At 45.1% G+C, this 18,403-nt stretch overlaps 1 long non-coding RNA gene across 2 annotated transcripts in view; it reads left to right on the top strand.

The window, feature by feature from the left end:
• LOC149121730 (uncharacterized) overlaps positions 1-15,325 on the top strand; it is a 57,265-nt gene extending 41,940 nt beyond the window's left edge. For both annotated transcript variants that reach the window (XR_016222497.1, XR_016222496.1), the window contains exon 3: positions 15,229-15,325. This is a non-coding gene — a long non-coding RNA (uncharacterized LOC149121730). The remainder of the gene's footprint in view (positions 1-15,228) is intronic.
• The last annotated feature ends 3,078 nt before the right edge of the window (positions 15,326-18,403 follow it).

Genomic DNA, 18,403 nt, shown 5'->3' with positions numbered 1-18,403 from the left:
TGGGTGCAGGGGCCAAGACTTGGGCCATCTTCTGATGCTTTCACAGGTCATCAGCAGGGAACTGGCTCAGAAGTGGAGCAGCTGGGACTTGAACCAGTGCCCAAATGGGATGCTGGCGCTGCAGGCAGTGGCTTTACCCACTTATACCACAGTGCCAGCCCCTAGAAAGAAATTATTAAATAATCCAAATTAGTCGCCAAAATAAATTTGATTATTAATAGAAGAAAATGCACTGTAGCTAGATTTAAAAAATTACAAATAATTATTACATGACTAGAAAGATGAATTGTAATAAAATCAAAATGGCATTTAAAAAATTTTTTTATAGAATTACTAGATACTAACATTCATAGTAGATAATCTCATATTATAAAACATATTTTATTTTTAACTTTTAAACTATATATGTGTCATGAGTTCATTCAAGAAAAAAAGTTGTTTGGAAAGAATTAAGAGCAGAATATCAGTTTCTTACCTTAAATTTCCTGAAGATGAAAAAAACCCCAATTCTACACATTTTCAGACATCAGACTATGAAGGAGAGAAGAAAATAGCAGGGAAAAGTTCTGTGTGTTTCACTCATTTCAGCTAAATATCTGTTGAGTCGAGAGATGTACTGTGCACTGACTGCAGGAACTGTGAGAAGCTATGTTTGGAATGTTGTGGTTCTTTGCTATTTGTCAGCTTTCTAAATTTTCATTATCATTTCAATAAACATACACAATTATCATTTCATACTGGAAGTCCATACTATGATTTAATTTCCAGCAAAATATCAATTTTATCAGATAACATTTTGGCATTGGTACAAAGTGTATATATATATATGTATATTCATAAAATGTATTCAAAGTACATATATATATGTATATTCATAAAATGTATTACAAAGTAATAGGGCAGCGTGAAGGAATAAAAGGTTATTTTTTAATATTTAGTTATTTGGGAGACAGTGAAAGAGAGAGAGGGAGAGACAGTGAGAGAGAGAGAAAGAGAGATCTTCCATCTGCTGGCTCACTCTCCAAATGGTTGCAACAGCCAGATCTGGGCTAGGCTGAAGTCCATCCTGGTCTCCCACAGTGGTGGCCAGGGCCCAGTAACTTGAGCCAGCTTTTCCAGGTGTGGTAGCAAGGAGCTGGGTCAGAAGTGGAGCAGCACTCTGACATGGGAAGCTGGTGTCATGCTGGGCCACAGCACTGGCCCCAACGAATACACTTTTAGAAAAGGATTTTGTGAGAAAGTTTCTTTTGGTGACACCAGAGTATGGCTTCTGCTTTATAACCCATAGTGTCAACCACATTCTCAATAGGCTTTGCTTCCCACATTTTCCCTGCATTCTGACCCTTGTCCCTCTAACATCCCTGGGAACAGACTGGTCAGTTTCCTTTGAGCCTAAAAGAACTCTTGAAGGAAACCCATCGCACATCCTCCCACCCTGGAAGCATTCTGCCAAAACCAACTGAAAACCACAAAAAAGTTCCAAACAGGAACCTGTGAGCTCTGTGTGGGCCCCCGGCCCAGCAGCTCTCCGTCTGTAACAGAGACCCAGAAGGTTGAACGCAGGCACACAGGGTAATTTTTCAGCCCCAAAAGAATCGGGGACAAAACCATGAAAGTCTACAAGGGAATTCCCCAGAGAAAGCTTGTTTGTTTGTTTGTTTTTAAGGGAAGTGAAAGAATAGCAGTGGTCTCTGGAGACGGGTAGGGTGGTGGACAGGATGAAAATTTGACTCTTCCATGAGTTCTTCTGCACTGCTCACTCTTTTTCCTGATGAAGTAAGCGAATAGAAGGGTGACCAGTTGTCTCTCCCTTAGCCCTCGGTTTACACTAGGAGAAAGGTAGTTAGCGGCAGAAACCACAGCTCCAAGTCCAAGCACGGAACTCTGGGCTTTGCCTTGGGAAACCAATTCTTTGGAAGCTTCAGTAAATGCTGGATAATGTATGAGTTCGCAAGTGTGCTCCTTAGTCCTTGATTTATTGGTCCCATTTTTACCAGAGGAAATGGAAGCTTAGGAGACAGGTAATTACGTTGCTTAGGTACCGCAACTATGAATGTGGCAGAGACAAATTGTCTGCCTCAAAAATGTGTGCTTGGAAGGACAGTGCTACACGGGCTGGACACACAGTTTAAACTCACTCCGAGCTCCAAAACTTGCAACAGCATTCTGGAGGCACGCTCAAAGGCGGAAGAAGCACCCACTTTCCCAGTGTTAGGCTTATTTATTGTTTTCACTGAGTCTGGCCGTGGGCTGAGTCTACACTTCAGCTGTAGACTGGAACAGTGTCTCTTATAGTCCACCTCCTACATACATGTGAAGGCATAATACAGTGATGTGTGGGAAAGGGCTCTAGAAGGTGTTTATCAGTTCCTCCCTTCCTCCCTCCTTCCCTCCCTCTCTCTCTCTCTTTCTTTCAGATGTATTTGTTTATCTGAAAGAGTTACAGGGAGAGAGAGAGAGAGAGAATCTTCCATCCAGTGATTAACTCCCCAAATGGTTGCAACAGCTGAGGCTGGGCGGGTCAGAAGCCAGGAGCCAGGAGGTTCATCTGGGTCTCCCATGTGGGTGCAGGGGCCCAAGCACTTGGGCCATCTCCCACTGCTTTCCCAGGCTGTCAACAGGGAGCTGGATATGGGATGGCGGTGTTGCAACAGCTTAGTCTGTTAACACCACAATGCTGGCCCCATGCAGTTTTTACTGATGAGGTTAATCCGTGGGTTTTCCTGCCTCTACCTCCCTCTTTTGATAAAGGCTCCTACTATTCACAGATGCTCACTCCTGGCTAGATTCTGGACTAAGTACAACTGCCCCCATTCAGTTTTTCTCCCAGTTACATGCAGTGGTGTTGTGACCCCATCTTTTTTTTTTTTTTTTTTTTTTTTTTTTTTTTTGACAGGCAGAGTGGACAGTGAGAGAGAGAGACAGAGAGAAAGGTCTTCCTTTTGCCGTTGGTTCACCCTCCAATGGCCGCCACGGCCGGCACATCGTGCTGATCCGAAGGCAGGAGCCAGGTGCTTTTCCTGGTCTCCCATGGGGTGCAGGGCCCAAGCACTTGGGCCATCCTCCACTGCACTCCCTGGCCACAGCAGAGAGCTGGCCTGGAAGAGGGGCAACCAGAACAGAATCTGGTGCCCCGACTGGGACTAGAACCTGGTGTGCCGGCGCCGCAAGGCGGAGGATTAGCCTATTGAGCCACGGCGCCGGCTCGTGACCCCATCTTTAAGGTGAGGGAATAGGATTAAAATGTTTAACTTGCCCTCTCTTGACTAATTAATGACTGAGCTGATCTTTTTGTTTGTTTATGTCTGTATCTGAAGAGCTGTATTAATTACAAATAGATAGAAATAGATATCTACAGGTATATAAATTTAAGTGTGTAAATGTTTGTGAAGAGCCTTCAGAAAGATCAGAGAATACATATTATGAAAAAACTGTGCATGGATTTCCAGTATTTTGCACTGAGATAAACTCATCTTTTAACTCTATTTTCCCACAAAGTTTTTGAAGTACACTTTTGTATATGTGTATATATACATATATATGTACATATGTGAAACTAATTTTTCAGTCCAAGGTTTAGAGGGAAGCTGCTACTAGGAGATTCTTTAAGACTCTCAAGCTGATAGTTCTTGGCATACATAGCTCAAAAATGAGTCCTTAGGAGCGGGTAAAGTGGGCCAGTGGATGTCAGGATGCATGATGAAAATTCAGATCCTTGAGTTCTCTGTCTGAATATCGAATCAGGAACTTTGGAGGATATGCCCACAAATATGCAATTTCAACAAGTTCTGCAAATTATTTTTTTCAAGTTAGAGAGATCCATTGCATAACACAGTGCATTGCATTTGAGTTGGACTATCATTCTGGTGATTTTTGTATATGGATTTCTTTTTTTAATTAAAGTTCCTCTTCTAATGGGGGAAATAACTTTCTATTTTTATAAAATAGACGAGTTATGAATGATTAAATTAACGTGCATGTGAACCCAGCCAACCATCCAGTCATTCACCAATGTGTTTTCTTCCTTGAGTGGCTGGACGCCATTCTTGCATTAGCACCAAGTACAAGAAAAGGTGTAATTGGTTATAAATTGATTTCCTCTGGGTGAAGAAGCGTCAGTCAGTCACAGGTGGGGCCACTTGCTTTCTAACAGCCTCTTTTGTAAATAAATTGTAAGATTGAACCACCAGATGTAAATGAATAGTTACACAAATTGTTAGAAGGAATACCTTTCCATTTAGGTTTGTAAGGGATTCTGAAATAATTTCTAATCTAGAAGGGGGAAATTACTTTTCTTTAGATGGCTTGCAATATTTTATTTATAACAAAATTTAGAGGTTGCATTATGTCATAAATCAAACTGAATCGATTTTGATTATTACCACATTTTTCCAAAAGAATATGAAAGTGGTTTACTCCAAAATAGTATTAATATAGTTGCATTTCCTCTCTTTTGAAGCCTTAGTTAAATGTTTAAGTCTCTGGATGTTGTGAACAAATCAGTTTAATAATACATTTACTACTAGAAACTAGTTTTCCCTAAGTATTTTAATAGATTAGGGAGTACTCGTTTTTTAAAATTTCAACTTACTTAAAATCTTTATTCGATAGGCAGACAGAGAGAACTTCCAGGACAGTGTCTAATCCACTCCCCAAATGCCTACAACAGCCAGAACCAGGCATTATCGAAGCTAGAAGCCCTGAATTCAGTCCAGGTCTCCCACGTGAGTGACAGGGACCTGAGTACTTGAGCCATCTCTGCTGACTCCCAGGGTGTGCCATAGCAGGAAGCTGGATGGGAAGTGGAGTCAGGATTTGAATCCAGGGATTCCAGTATGGGATGTGGGTGCCTCAAGTCATATCTTTATTGCTGTACCAGATGCCCATCAGAATACAAACAAAAGAGAGGGTGGGTATCTAGCCAGTGATTTAGATGCTTGAATTCTACATTGCAGTGCATGGATTTGATGCCTGGCTGTGGCTAATGTGGACCCTGGTAGGCAGGGGCTGATGGTTCAAGTAATTGAACCCCACTACCACCAGCCCCTTTTGGTTTTCCTGTCTTGGAGCCCCCCTCCAGGCAACTCTGGCTGGAAGTCTCTGACTTGTATAAATCTTGCTTTTAAATACAAAACAAACAAACAAACAAACAAAACCACACCTCATTCATAGGAATCCATGCCATTAAATTCAGTTTCTAATTTCTGTGTTTTTCTAATTTTTAAAAAAGATTTTATTTATTTATCTGAGAGGCAGAGTTATAGACAGAGAGACAGAGAGAGAAAGGTCTTCCATCTGCTGGTTCACTCCCTAAATGGCAGCAATGCGCAGAGCTTGGCCGATCAGAAGCCAGGAGCCTGGAGCTTCTTCTATTCTTCTAGGTCCCCCAAATGGGTGTAGTGGCCCAAGCACTTGGTCCATCCTCCGCTGTTATCCCAGACCATAAACAGGGAGCTAGATCAGGGACACGAACTGGTGCCCATATGAAAGTGGAGGCTTAGCCTACCATGCCACAGCGCCAGCCCCTATTCCTGCTAAATTTTTAAGAGTCAAGGGGAGGCTGGCGCTGTGGCTCAATAGGCTAATCCTCAGCCTGTGGCGCCGGCACACCGGGTTCTAGTCCCGGTCAGGGCGCCGGATTCTGTCCCGGTTGCCCCTCTTTCAGGCCAACTCTCTGCTATGGCCTGGGAGTGCAGTGGAGGATGGCCCAAGTGCTTGGGTCCTGCACCCCATGGGAGACCAGGAGAAGCACCTGGCTCCTGCCATCGGATCAGCGCGATGTGCCAGCCGTGGCGGCCATTGGAGGGTGAACCAACGGCAAAAGGAAGACCTTTCTCTCTGTCTCTCTCTCACTGTCCACTCTGCCTGTCAAAAAATAATAATAATAATAAAGAGTCAAGGGGAGTAGAGTGGAGAGAGCGAGAGCGAGAGCGAGAGCGAGAGAGAGAGAGAGAGAGAGAGAGCGCTCCCAATTGCCAGTTCACTCTCTGAATGCCCTTAGTAATCAAGCTGGGCCGAGCACAAAACCAGGACTGGGGAAGTCAATCCAGATCTCCCAGATAAGAACCCAACTACTTGAGCCATCACTGCTGCCACTCAGCATTTGCACCAGCAGGAAGCTGGAGTCAGGCACTTGAGACAGGACTCGAATCCAGACACTCCCAAGTGGGATGTGAGCATCTTAACCAGTAAGCTAAATGCCCACTCCTCTAATTTAATAAGTTACCAGCAGTGCTGTGGACTCTGTGAGAAGCTAGGGTACAGGTGGGGGCAGGGGTTGGTGAGGATTTCTAATCCAACAGCTGGCATTCCTCGGAAGCACTTTCTCGAGATATGCAATGGCTGATGGGTTGACCTCAGGACAAGATGTGCCCATCTCTTATGATGCGTATCTGTGATAGGACTTTTCACAAGGCTATTTGTTTTATAACTTTTTTCCTAGAATCCTTTTATTTAAGGCATACAAACTTCATGCATTTCATAACTTGAGGAACATAGTGATCTTCCCTCGGTACCTGCCCTCCCACCCACACTCCCACCCTGCTTCCTCTTTGCTCTCCTATTCTCATTCTTATTTTTTACTGAGATCTATTTTCTTTTCTTCCTTTTTTAAAAAGATTTTATTTATTTATTTGAGAGGTAGAGTTACAGACAGTAAGGGGCAGAGAGAGAAGTCTTCCTTCCGTTGATTCACTCCCCAAATGGCTGCAATGGCCGGAGCTGCACTGATCTGAAGCCAGGAGCCAGGTGCTTCTTCCAGGTCTCCCTTGCGGGTTCAGGGACCCAAGCCCCTGGGCCATCCTCCACTGCCCTCCCGGGCCACAACAGAGAGCTGGACTGGAAGAGGAGCAACCTGGACTAGAACCCGGCGCGCATATGGGCTGCCAGCGCCGCAGGTGAAGGATTAACCTACTGTTCCACGGTGCCAGCCTCCTAAAATCTATTTTCAATGAACTGAATACTTAAAATTATTTTTAAAATATTCTGAGCCATGATATTGTGATAGTCACCTCACATCTTTGGACTTTGGTTTATTTACCAGCAAAATGAAGGAGTTGTCTGGATGTCACAGGGACAGCAAAATGCCCTGACTCCAGGGTTAGTCTCAGAACTGTGATGGAGAGTGCACCAGTGTGTAGTCAGAGGGTCTGAGTTGGAATGCACTTTTCCCTGTTTGCTGCATTGTTTTAGGTTAGTAATTCTCTGACAATGTCTGGTGACATTGTTTTTAAAAAATTTATTTATTTATGAGGGAGAGAAAAAGAGATAGAGGTATAAATATAGAGAGATCTCCCATCCGCTGATTCATTTCCCCAAATGCTCATGATATCCCAGGCTGGGCCAAGCCACAGTCAGCAGCTGGGGGAACTCAATCTAGATCTCCCATAAGGGTGGCAGGGACACAAGCATTTCAGTTATCACCTACTGCCTTCTAGGGTGTGTGTTAACAGGAAGCTGGAGTGGAGAGTGGAGCCAGCACACAAACCCTGGCACTCCAATATGGGATATGGGATATGGGATATGGGATATGGGATATGGGATATGGGATATGAGTGTTTCAAGCCATAGCTAAACTGCAACACCAGACCCCTGCCCCGGTGATATCTTTGATTATGACAGTTGGCATGGGGGGGGGGGTGTACACCGAGAGGGTAGAACCCACAGATGCTGCTAAACACACTTCAATGCTTAGGAAATAACCCTGATTTACACAAACCACTTCAGTCTGTATGAGCCTTAGCTGTTGTAGTGGTTGATTTTTTTCTTAAAGAGAATAATACAACAGCCGTGGAAGCACATGGCTAAGTGACATGCTGTGCTGCCATTTGTGGTCATACATGCGCATGTGGGTTCCATGTGAGCATGGTACATCTGCAGAGAGGAGGGCAGCTGGCTCGGACACAGAGAGGAGGTGGACCACTGCCATGCCACCAAGTACTGAGTCTTGGGGTGAGCGTCTGTGGCACAGTAGGTCGAGGTTCTGTGTGGGACGCTGGGCTTCCCATATCAGTGTCGCTTCAAGTCATGGCTTCTTTGCTTCCTGCCCTGCCTCCTGGGAAGGTAGCAGATGATGGTCCAAGTACCTGAGTCCCTGCCACCTGCGTGAGAGATCCAGATGGCGTTCTTGGCTCCCGGCTTCAGCCTGACCCAGTTCCAGCCGTTGTGGCCATTTGAGGTGTGAACCAGTAGATGGAAGATCTTTTGACTGTTACCCTCTCTCTGTCACTGTGTCTTGCAAATATATAAATGAATCTTTAACAAAGAAAAAACCGTGTAAAGTCTTGCTTCCTCAACACTTGGGTTGCTATTTTGTTTATGTTGTTATGGTTTAGAGACCCTTTCTGGTGGAATGTCCTGGAAGGCATTGGGTGCACTGATGTCTGTGCTGGGCAGTGGCTGGCATCGTGAGCCTTAAAGGATGAGAGACAGACAGGTGAACCTGAGCTGTGTGTTCTCACCTTTCTGGCAGCCAGGCCTTCCTACTTCCTGAGGCATCCTGAGGATGCAGGGAAGAGTTTCATGTTGTGTTGGGCGTTTGATCACAGAATCAACAGGGTCTTCATCATCGCCTCAGTCATCATTATTGTGTGCAGCCAGCTGCAGACAGGGTTCCTTCCAAAGTCCAAGGGAGATGGAGTTGGAAGATGAATTTCTTTAGATGGAAAAAAAATGGAAATCCATGCATAGTTTTTCTGTATTGCACATCCCTACGAACTCTTTGAAGAGCTTTCAAATTCATGGATTTTATTTTTTTTCCCCCACCAAAAGACACATATTTGCCTTCCATTTTCCACGTACTTTTGGAAGGACACTGGTGTCACACTTTAGGCGTCATAGCCCTTTACTCCTCTGTCACCTAACTCCCCAGTGAAGCCACCTTCCCTTTCAACTTCTTAATGAGCAGGTCAATACCTGTTCTTTTTCCCTGGTTTAATCAGCCATCTAAATTCTCATTACACTGGGACACAATCAAGTATCAAACATAGGCAGGGTCTTCAAAAACTTCATGGAAAATAAGTGCTCCAATATTGTTTAACAGTGAGCAAACATCTGTTAGAATAGCCAGCTAGGCTCAGGTTAGGTGATCCCAGTTTTGTTGGCATCACAGTCAGCAGCCAACTGGACGTGTGACTTCTCTCCATCCGTTCTGATGAAGGTGCTGACCTTGGCCACATCATCACTGTGCAGCTTCAAAGCGGTTGTCCTTGACACTGAGTGCAATGCACGCCGTGTGATGCTGTCTTCTGTCTTCTTTGAGGCAGGCCCAGTACAGGGGGAACTTTACAATGGCAAGATCACTTACCAAACCCCGACCCAACCTCCCACCCCACCCCCACCCCCACCCCCCGTGCTGTTTTCCCCCAGGAGGCTGCAGTGTCTTGGGCTGTGAGGTGGGTGACCTGTGGATTTTTTTTTCCCAGACTTGGATGCCTTCAGCACTGCTTTCTAGGCTTTCAAGGCCTTTGCTTTGTCTTTGACTTGAGGAGGGGCAGAGGTCCTTTCTTTGCCTTGGGTGCCATCTTGGTAAGAAATCCGCATTATCTTTTAATTCCATTTTACCACGGATGTTGTCAACTCCTGTGTTTAAAATTACATAAGCAATGCAAGGAAAGTCCCTCCTTATTGAAAAAAAATTGAAAATAAAGGGAAGTTATTGACTACAAGCTACAGAATTTTGGTGTTAGAAGGGTGGCCAGGCCCAGGAGAATGCATTTTCGAAGAGCTTTTCAGGTTTCTGAGCTTTTTTGAGTGCGTCTAGAGAGCATTGCCAAGAAATTTGCTGTTTAGCCTCTTGATTCTGGAGCATTTTGAAAATGTAGATGCCAGAGATCCATTTGGCATCTCTTGGGCTGAATCTCTGGGTAAGAGACTGCATGGTTAAAAGCAGGCTTGACTCCCTGCAAACCTGGGCTTAGGCTACATCACCTCTGATCTCTAGGTTGGGTCTGAAGACTGAGAGATCTTAAGTGATCTGCTCATGTTCCTAAAAGGACACACATTTCATTATTTTCTCAAAATATTTGCTGCCCCTCCTCTGGAGCCCCTCCCTATCAGAGGAGGGCTCTTACTGTCCCCCTGATGGACAGCCTGGCCCTGGAACGTGTCTTGACTGATGATGTTGAGTGAAAGAGGGAAACTTGAAGACTGATTTCATCGGTCTTTCATTTTTTTCCCCCTCTAGCACATGTCTGTTAGTGGCTGCTGCTTCTTTTATTTATTTTGAAAGACAGAATTACAGAGAGAGGTAGAGCCAGAAAGAGAGAGGTCTTCCATTCCATTGGTTCATTTTCCAAATGACCGAAACAACCAGAGCTAAGCTGATCCAAAGCCAGGAGCCAGCAGCCAGGAGCTTCTTCCAGGTCTCCCATGCAGGTGCAGGGGCCCAAGAACTTGGGCCATCTTCTGCTTTCCCAGGCCATAGCAGAGAGCTAGATCGGAAGAGGGGCATCTGGGACTCGAACTGGCACCCAAATGGGATGCGGGCACTGCAGGCTGGGGCTTTAACCCACTGTGCCACAGCACCAGCCCCAGTGGCTACTGCTCCAGCCTGACCCAGAGGATAAGGAACACTGAGACAGAGCTGTAGCCAAACTGTGCTGGTCATTGCAAGAGCACAGAATAGGTCTTTGCTGTAACCACTCAGATTCTGAGATCACAAACATCCCCATGGGAAATAGATCTCAGGCCCTGGGCCCACAGGCACTGCTTCTACCATCATTCTCAGAAGGGGAGGAAGATGATGGTTCATCTTGGGTGGAGAGATGGAGAGATTTTTTTTTTTTTGCTCCATTGTCAGGGCTGAAAGTGGGGGAAGGGTGTATTTTGCTCACTCGGCAAGAATGTAGAAATTTCAATTTTTTTTTGCAGTCCAGAAATCCTATTACTCTTTGAAATCCCACAGAAACATCACTGTCCTCCTCTGCTACTTCTGCTAGTCTGGCCTGGGGGGTTTACGGGGAGGACCTGTCTGTGTCATTAATTTGAGTGATTGCCTAGGAAATAAACCACTATATGTAATGCTCCTCATCTGAAAAATGTTTACTAAGTTCTAGATAATAGACAAAAAGGGAAAATGTTTGAAATAAGCTCTTGCTTAATCTTAGGGTTCAAATAAAACTTAAAAGACACAGATGAAGCTTTCTAACAAAATGCATGCATTTTGCAGGGTGGGTGTGATTCACATTCTGTCCACAAGGGGGCCACACTAATGAGCAAGTCTGGATTTTTTGCTGTGATTAACTTTGTTTATGTTTTTTATTTCTGTCCCTATTTTCTCCCTTCACAAATCAAGAGTTCTTGAGTTAAAGAGGTCATTTTTCAACTGCTGTGTTTGAAGATAATTATAGTCTGCTCCAGTTCGTCTCAACCCTTTAGTTTTCAAACTTTGAGAACTGTGGTGGATTAGAATTCCTACCTCTGTATAAGGGATTTAAGGTAGTTTTCCCAAACATATTATTTTGTAGCACAGAAATAACCAGGAGAGAGGTAATTTTAATTGTAATAAGAATTAGTTTTTGACAACTCCATGCTTAAACATTATCATTATCATTATTTTTATTTTAATTTTGGAGAGAGAGAACACTCCCATCCACTGATTCGCTCTCCAAATTGCATGCAATGGCCAGAGCTGGGCCTGGGCTGGGCTGGAAGCCAGGAGATGTGCACTCTGAGGGTTTACCATGTGAGTAGCAGGAATCTAATTACTTGAGCCATTGCCTGCTGCCTCCCAGGGTCTACATAAACATGAAACTGCAGTCAGGCACAGAGCTGGACTTGAACCCAGACACTCGATCTGGGATGTTGTCATCTTAAACTAGCATCTTAACCACTAGACTAAAGGCCTACTTTAGGATTTTGGTTCTTAAAAAAGAAAAATCTAATTGAAAGCATAAGGACAATTATTCCTAGTAAAATGCAAAATAATAATAACAGCTATTAATTGTGGACTCCCTTATGCCATATGAAGTTTTATTGTACAGGATTCTGTTTAACCCCCCTCAAAGCAGCCTGGAAGCTGTATGCTGTCCTTGTGCTTTGGGCAAGAAAATGAGTCCCTAGATAGCTGCCATAATGACCATGTGACTTCGATGGGAAGGATTGGCCTCTGACCCCGAGGCCCAAGGAAGCCACATCCACAAACTCTCCTCCAAGCCACGCTGCCTTGTCTCTCATCTGGCTTTGAAGTGAGTGTCTACTCCCACTATCATATTTACCATCTCAATGTTCTTCCCGAATTACATATTTTATTTCCAAAATAAATATTTATCCACATAGGCCTCTATCTTCACAGGAAGCAGAGAATTAAAAATTGCATAATTGTCACAAAACCTCCTGGAGATCTTCCTACGGGAAAGGGAAGCTGTGGTTTGCGAGAGTGCTTGCAAGGACCCCTTCCCAGCAGTTGTGGGCTGCTGGGCCACGAGAGGGTGGGGAAGTCACTGGGCAGAAAAGCACAGAGCACCGTACTTGAAATCCCTTCCTAAATAAGAGTAATGGCCGAGGATAATTGGGGTTCATTAAATAATCCCTAACATCCTCCCTCTAAATGCCTTGTCCTTGGCCTATTGGTAGAAGAGTCCATCACACCACTAGATGGCAGTGTTGCTTATACAATAGAACTGCTGTGCGTTCTCAGGTCAACTCAAGGGTTTATGTACCAGTGGTGCTTTTCTTCTTTTAAAATTTGTATTTATTTGAGAGGCAGAGGGAGTGAGAGAGGAAGGGGGGGAGAGTGACAGAGAGAGACACAGAGAAAGAGTTGGTCTCAGCTACTCCCCAAATGCGTATGAGGACCCAGGACTGGGTTTAAGGCTCTAGCCAGAAGTCAGGAAATCAATCCAGGTCTCTAAAGTTGATGGCAGGGACCCAATTGCTTGAGCCATCAGTGCTGTCTCCGAGGGTCTGTGCTAGGAGGAAGCTGCAGGCAGGAGCGAGATCTGGGCACTCAGACACCAGACCTGGACATCTTAACCAGAGCCTTGAGCACCAGGCCAAATGCATCCCCCCCACCAGTAAAGCTTGTTGAAGACTTCTGTTTTCTTCCCCAAGTTTGCCCTTCAATAAAGTGCTATAAATAATACAAAGGAGCTAAAACCCATACTTCCTGCCTAAAAGGAAATTGTGTTTTCCTTGGAAGAGACAAGATCAACCTATGTGAAAAGTTGGAGAATGCAGCGAGCTTCTGCATTCATTGTGACCAGTTGCAAATATGGGGGTGGAGGTAACAGAGCTCTAAGATCTCAGAAGGAGATGACTCGAGAACTACAGTGGCCATGAAAGCAGCCACACATTAGAACCTGTGGGAGGTTTTGAGGGATGAGTTAAGAATAGGGTAGAAAAACAGCAAGATCATCCCAAGGGAGAGGCATGACATGAACAGTCACACGAGGTGGAAATAAATATAATGTTGGGATGAAGTGGAAGATTCATTTGGAGGAAGAGTGGGCATTGATTGTCTGGTAGACAGATTGTGTAGGATTACAAAAAGCTGAGGGGTCTTTGAACTTACCTTCCGTCCTGACGTTGCTTCTCCAGGTGTTTAAGGAGAGTGATAGGATGAACGTTCCATTTTGGGGATATTGTCAGTGGTGGAACGGACAATCATGGAATCATGGAAAGGAGGACACATGTTCCTAAATAAAGTGGGCAGTAGCTATAGTGTCCAGGTGTAACAGAAGATGGGAAAGCCAGCACAATGCTCTCCTACTCTTACTTTTTTTTTTTTCTATATGACAACTACGTGCTCCTGAGTGCAACAGACTGACACATCTGGAGTCTTGAAGCTTGTTAATGGTCCTTCTGTGTGCTCAGGACAAGGGCCATCCAGGTCACCCAGCACCACCTTCCAAGCATCGTGTGCTGTGCCGTCCTTGAGGTCACCGTGCACCTCCTGCTCTGAAGCTCCTGTGCTTTGTTCTCTCTGTCTGGTCTTCCCTTCTCTACCTCCTTCTCTCTCTTCCCCCTCCTCCTCTCTCTCCCATTCCAGCTTCAGGTTGGCTACCACTTCCTCAGCAAAGCCTTATCTCTCTGTTTGTCCATTTCTGCATAACACACTCTCCTAGAAGCAGGTGCTTTTTTTCATACCCCTTCTCCCTTTTCAGTTATATCCCATATCTACATGACTGTTTGATTACCATCTGTCACTCCAGCTGAAATGCAAACTCCATGGTAACAGGATCCCTGTTGTCACTTGCTCACCACTATGCAGATTCTCATCGCCATGGGAGACCGAAAAGAATCCCTCCTTGCTTTTCCACTCGAGGTCTCTGAGGTGAGGAGAGGTGGTGAAGAAATTAAAAAGTCAGAGTTGAATGATGCTGGGTGAGAGGGCTCTAATCTTTTTAGTGTCCCTCTAGTCCAATGGGAGGCAAATTGCCAGTTTGTTAGTGTGGGGTAGAATGCTGAGCTTCTCACATTCTGGTCCCTGTGGGGCGTACAGCATCCTGCAATCTGTTACAATTAAATGGCATGGCAGGCACCCAGGAAGTGAGGTGAAGTGACAAGAGTTTAAGCCATTCTGAGGTCATTTCCACAAGCAGTAAAGACTTTTTCTTAAATAACTCTGCAAAATCATGAGGGATTCTTGGTCAAGACTCATCAACACAGCTTTTAGACAAAAGGGCCCTATGGCAGCTAGGACGAATAGCTTGAGATGGTCTTTCAATTGCAAGGATCAAATGTGCGCCTTTGCAGACAATTTATAGCAGACAACTCATGCATGTGTTGTTTGCCAAGGGGCCAAGACAGCACAGCAAGCATTTTGTGCCCTGATGGTTGGGTGTCCCTGTGCCCAGCTACTGTGTGGGTAACTCAGGAGGATGACTTGGATTGACTTCAATCCTTTTTTTAGCTTTTGCTGGTAACCCCCTCCTAGTAAGCAGTGAGTCAGTGAGTGATCTCACACAGCTAATAGCGTGACTAGATCGGGATAAAACAGGTTAGTTATGGGTAGTGGCTTTGTTTGCATTATATATGGTTGCTCCACGGTTACAGTTATGCCCTATGGTATGCTTCAAAAAATGACCACAGCTAAATTTCCAGCTGAACATACTCTGCCAGAAAACTTTCACAACTACTCAAACGTTGAGATGTTTTCTTTTTCCTTTGAAATCAGGTAGCATTTCGTAGCTGTCTCAACAGACATGCATGGTGGAAGTGGCATTGCCTGACTTACAAGGCTCGTTAAAAGTGTGTTATGGCTTCCACTTGTTTTACTCTCTCTCTCAGGGCATTCACTGCTGAACTCAGCCACCATGTTGTGAGGAAGTCCATGCCACGTGGACAGACCAGGAGTAAGGTGATCCTGCACAGACCCAGGTAAGGACTCAGCTGCCTGCCAGTGTGGATTTACATGTGAATGAGGCTTCCCTGGATTTCAGTCCCCAGCATTAACGCTATCCTGGATGATGCTAAGCAGGGCACAGGTGATCTCTGTTCCAAAGAGGGCTTATAAATATAGTAACTGTTGTTACATAAACTGAAGTTTTGGGGTCACTTGTAGATAACTGGAGAAATAGTCTAAGGCAAGGAGCAAAGCATTCTGTTTCACTTTGCTTCTTTGCTTGTATGGATACTGTTGCTTGTACCTAAAATACCCTATCTTCTGGTTCTCTTCTCATTTGCTCCACTTGTCTAAACTTCCTCCTTACCTTTCATGAATAGCTCAGGTGCCAATCTCTGTGGGACATGTCCCATCATCCTTAGTCAAATGGCCCTCCTGTTTGTAGAAGTCTCAACAGCAATCTCAGCCAAATGGGCCATCAGGATCCGTTGAAAAGTTTGGTGTCTGCACCAGTCAGTGCATTTGTCTTCGTATTATTCAACTTGATGTCATTAATCTTCATACACCCAGGGACTAGCATAGCGGCTGGTTCTACCAGCTGCAACCTTTGTGGACATGGTTGAGGAATGTTCCGGAGACTCCCCTTCCTTATCTGGGAAGCAAGATAAAAACCTCCAACTTGTAGTGTTGTTTGTGAGGATGGAAGGATAAAGTCGTCCAAGGTGCTGGCACAGAGCAATTGCTGTACAACTTAGCTGTTTACAACAACAGAGTAACTTCAGAATAAGAGAACGCGCTCGGCGTTCCAGAAAGCAGATCCAGTGAATAGTATCTAGAGGTACATCAACCACAGTTTCCTGACCTCGCTTCTCTGCTCCCTTACTGGGCAGCTTTGAATTCATTCTCTTTTCCCCACTACCTAATTTTCTTTACACATTTGCTCTCAGAAGGAGGGCAGGTACAGCTGAAAGAGGTGGTGTCAGCTGGAGTGATGAATGGATTTTTAAATTCATACCAAAGCCAACACTCATAGAAGCCAAGTGCTTGCAACAGATAATGTGTTTTAAAGTTCAAAAGTTTGGCTTGGGAATATCAGAATACAAAGTCTCAAAAGCAACAAGGCATGGAGATTATACCAAAAATCAACATAATGTAGGGGTGATAGGAGTGAATGGGAGAGAGCCCAATCCTGCCCTTTCCCCCACCTCACCCATATCCCAAAACACAAAAGAATTGATGCCTTATATCTTAGGGTTCCAGGGTATAACCAGGGGAAAGTGGGAACCTGTTAGAGCCTCCTTGATCCTCGTGGGGTTGGAACAGCAGACCAGCCAGGGGCCGATGAAAAGCCTGAACTAATACGTCCTAACAGAGTCCGATGCAGCCAAGGGTTAAGGAAAGAATCCAGTGGGGATGCAGAGGGTTGAGAGAGATCCAGCTGAGTGTAGGGAACATACATGGGGACATGGGGCAGGACAGAGAAGACATGCTGTATGTGTGTGTGTGTGTGTGTGTGTTGTGCCAGTGACCACAGCACAGCAAGCACCTGCTGGAGAGCCAACACCACACACTCTGCTGGTTACATTTTATTTTGGTGTCATTGGTGTGAATGGTGAATTGGTGTCGGGGTGGCTGAATGATTTCAGCATAATTTAGGTAGGCAGAGGCTCCCCTTTTTCTTCCATTGCTCTCACTTTGGAACGGAAGGGGTCTCTTAGCCTTCAAATGAGTAGGCAGGCAGGACCCAGTGCAGGCTCAGTGGACTCGTGCAACTTCCTGCTGACGGCCCTTGCAATAGCATGAGACCCTAGCGTGCCGCGTCCCAGCTGCTCCCCGAGAAGCCAGTGCACAGGCTGCAGTGAGGCAGCAGAAATGCCCCTTGCCTGGAGACATGCTGCCGGGTCAGCACTTGCAGCTCTCAGCAGCGTCGGCCCTCTTATCACTGTCGTCTGAAGAGCACAGGCTGTTCTCCGTGATCTTGGCACCAGGCTCTTGGGGAGATTTATGGTGGAAGCTCTGCTTCCAGTGTCAAATTCACGTTGCAGTCAAGCTGCAGTGGTGAATACTATTGCAAAGCCTGCGATCCCCGGAGATAAAGCGTCCAGCGCCCTGACTCTGGGGCAATTCGGCCGGGAAGCATTCGAGGGCAGCACTTGCAGGAGTGGAGACTGAGCCGCCTGCCTAGGGATCTTTTCAAATTTTATTGAATAAATATAAATTTCCAAAGTACAACTTCTGGATTATAGCGGCCCTTCCTCCCACAACCTCCCACCCACCTGCAACCACCCTACCTCCCACTCCCTCTCCCATCCCATTCTTCATCAAGACTCATTTTCAATTATTTTTATATACAGAAGATCAACTTAGTATTTACTAAGTAGAGATTTCAACAATTTGCACTAAAACAAACACACAAAGTACAAAGCACTGATGCCTGAGAAACTCTCATGGGCTCTTCAGCCAGATCCGATTGCCTTAAGGGCTGATTCTGAGGCCTGGGTGCTGTTTAGGACATCTGCCATTCTATGAGTCTGCTGTGGATCCTGCTTCCCATGTTGGATTGTTCTCTCCATTTTTTTATTCTGTCAGTTAGTATTAGCAGACACTAGTCTTGTTTATGTGATCCCTTTGATACTTAATCCTATCATTATGATCAATTATGAACTTAAACTGATCAGTTTGACTAGTAACATGGCATTGGTACATGCCACCTGGATGGGATTGAAGTGGAAGCCCTGCCTGGGGATCTTGTCCCAGGCCCAATATTTACTGGATTGAAGGCCCACAAAAGTATTTTATCCTTAGCTCTTCAGCGTTTTTGTCAGTAAAATAGGCATGGAAAGAAAGGGCTGACCTTGTAGGACTTGGGCATTGAGTGAGGGAAGGCAAACACAGCCCTTTGTCTGGCTTCTGGTGAGTTCCCAGTGACCGCTGAATTTGCTAGCATTCTCGTTGTTGTTGCCAACACTCACCATGGCAAAAACGTTTGCCGGCTGCCCCACTGATAGCTCGCTCCTCTTGCCACGGCTCTTCCTTGTCATCAGAGCATGGAGTTCATGTGGTTTTCTGGGTGCCACATGCTGATTGATTTTCATTTGCTTTGATTTTTAAAAATGCTTA

The sequence above is a fragment of the Oryctolagus cuniculus genome, chromosome 16, assembly GCF_051225735.1.
Source record: "Oryctolagus cuniculus isolate XC-2025 breed Fujian yellow rabbit chromosome 16, ASM5122573v1, whole genome shotgun sequence".
Taxonomy (NCBI): Eukaryota; Metazoa; Chordata; class Mammalia; order Lagomorpha; family Leporidae; genus Oryctolagus; species Oryctolagus cuniculus.
The sequence above is the reverse complement of the archived record's forward strand: the minus strand, read 5'-3'. Positions and strand labels throughout refer to the sequence as shown.